This window comes from Trachymyrmex cornetzi, unplaced genomic scaffold, assembly GCF_001594075.2.
Source record: "Trachymyrmex cornetzi isolate Tcor2-1 unplaced genomic scaffold, Tcor1.1 scaffold140, whole genome shotgun sequence".
Classification (NCBI taxonomy): domain Eukaryota; kingdom Metazoa; phylum Arthropoda; class Insecta; order Hymenoptera; family Formicidae; genus Trachymyrmex; species Trachymyrmex cornetzi.
Genome location: NW_017295983.1, coordinates 337,188 through 339,834, shown reverse-complemented (window position 1 = coordinate 339,834; position 2,647 = coordinate 337,188).

Genomic DNA, 2,647 nt, shown 5'->3' with positions numbered 1-2,647 from the left:
CAAAATTCAGTGTGCACATATTTCGAAACTAGAATGTCTAAGGATTATTTTGATACCATAATCAATCGAGTGCATAATTATTTGACGCTCTTGATAACTATTTAAGGGCGCGGCGCGCGGTCTTCCGCGACGTTTCGATTATTTTGACTGACTTAAGAGTGAGTGCAAAATTCAGTGTGCACATATTTCGAAAGTAGAATGTCTAAGAATTATTTTGATACCATAATCAATCGAGGTTTCAATTTATTTGACGATCAGGTAATTTACTTTAGTGTGCGGCGCGCTCTAATATTGGAATTAACGCTCTATATTCGAATTGACGCTATATTTTAATTTTTTTTGGCTCTATTGTGTAGTTCAAAATTAGCGCAAAATTTTCTGTTCACTTATCTGTTGTGTACGTGTCCTGTATATATTTTTTTTTTGGAGGGGTTGCAGCTTTCTGGGAAGCTGCACCCCCCCATTTTTTTTTTAAATCTGCTAAACGGTTGGAGCGTTAAATTTCGGAATAGGGTGTAAAATTAGCGCATAATTAGCGCTAAATTTTTGACCTATTCCGAACTTGATTTTCGATGGTGGGGGGTGCTGCTTCACAGACATGTTACACAGTGCAACTATGGCTGTCTCAACAATAGAAAAAGGAATTAATAAAAAAATCAATGAAACACGTCAATGAGGAAAAATCAGAAAATATATTTATTAGCAATGAATGTTTTATATCAGATTATGTTACAAAGGAGACAACAAAGTTATCTAACACTGTTGCTCAAGCAGTGGCAACACAAATTACGAAAATTGCGGAATATTTGTTATTTGATTCCAATAATAAGTGAATTAAGGAATCAGTTATGAAAACAAAGAAGGGAGGAAAAAGGAGAAGGCGAAAAAAAAGGAGGAAAAAGTGAGGAAAAAAATGTAACTGTAATGTGTCTGTAGCATCAAATGATGTAGTTAATTTGTTACATTGCAGAAACAATCTGTTTTCTGTGGCTGAACTAGTGTACACTTTTGGAACTTAAAGTGAGAAAGATATACGTTCGATATTTTTGTTTAAAGCGAGAAAGAGAGTTCTAGAACAGTCTAGTGCAGGAACAGAAAACAGACCATATAATAAGAGGACAGATTAAAAATATTAAAATTGCAATATCCAATAAAAAAACTGATTGAAGTTGCTTTTGTTTATGTAACATCAGATATATTCGATGTTACATATGTTGACACAAAATCCATTACAGGATTATAGGACGAATTTAATAATATTATTTTAGGTATATATTTCCGTTTAAAAGTGCAAAAAATGTATGTAAATGATTCAAAAATTAGAAGTTAAGCATTTCTCTGTAAGAGAAATAACAAATATGCATTAACAAATATAAAAATTTTAATTTTTGAAATTTTGTTTTCTCTAATTTTATTTTTTAATTTTATATACCTTTATATGCCCTTTTTGTCTTATATATTTAAACTCGATTTTTTATTAAATATAATGGAATACAATAGTTCAAAATTATTTTATAAATAAATTCTGAATGACGTTATAAGTACAAAATAGTCATGTTACTTTATTATATATTTGAATAAAATAAAACAATAAATAAATACATTTACAGGAAAATGAAATAAATTATTTTAATCTAACGTTTATGTGTATAATTTTTCATATAAACAATAATGGTAGAATATATGTATATATTCTGCCCTTATTGTTTATGTGAAAAATTATACACATAAACGTTAGATTAAAATAATTTATTTTATTTTCCTAATTCATTGTATTTTCTTTAATTTTATTCAGTATATTTTCTTAATCCTAAATCACCTTGTATGTAGCACTCGACTATTATAAAACTGTCAGCAAATAAATTATTTTCCTGCTGTAAGATAAAATGAGATAATTATTCTTGCTATAAATATAATAGACATAATTGTCCCGAAAAATGAATTATATTTCTCAGTTGTAAACTGACGACTTCTGGCTTTAATTTTCAAGATTCGCAATAAGATATTTTACATCAGAGCTGGGATTTAGTTGCACATTTCGGCTTGATTTCGTTGGCGACGCCCACTGTTCCCTTCTTGCCGTGCATTGCCTAACAATGAATCGTCGGATGCTTGTAAACAACGCGCGTACCGCTTCATCTCAGGAGTGTTCCTACTATTAATTATACTATACGAATATATTCTAAAAAGGAAGTTTTAATTCATTATTTAAATTGAGGCAGATTCATCAGTTCCATTCGTATAGTATAATTAATAGTAGGAATGCTCCTGAGATGAAGCGGTACGCGCATTGTTTACAAGCATCCGACGATTCGTTGCTAGGCAATGCGCGGCAAGAAGGGAACATTGGGCGTCGCCAACGAAATCGAGCCGAAATGTACAACTAATAGCGTTTTCTCTTGTTTTCGGACCGCGGCCCCAGTGTATCCCAAGAGAAAACGCTATCAGCTACAGTGCCTGCTACATTACACTAGAGTGGTGCACACCATGGTGTATACTGTATCATTATTATGCTAAAACTCTGTTCCCGCTTGACTTTTATTTTCAAATTTTAAATGTCACACTGGTTCTACATGGTCTCTTTGAGACGGTGTAGCAACATCCCACTTCGTGCATAAAATTTGCACTACACCGTAGCCACGGAAAC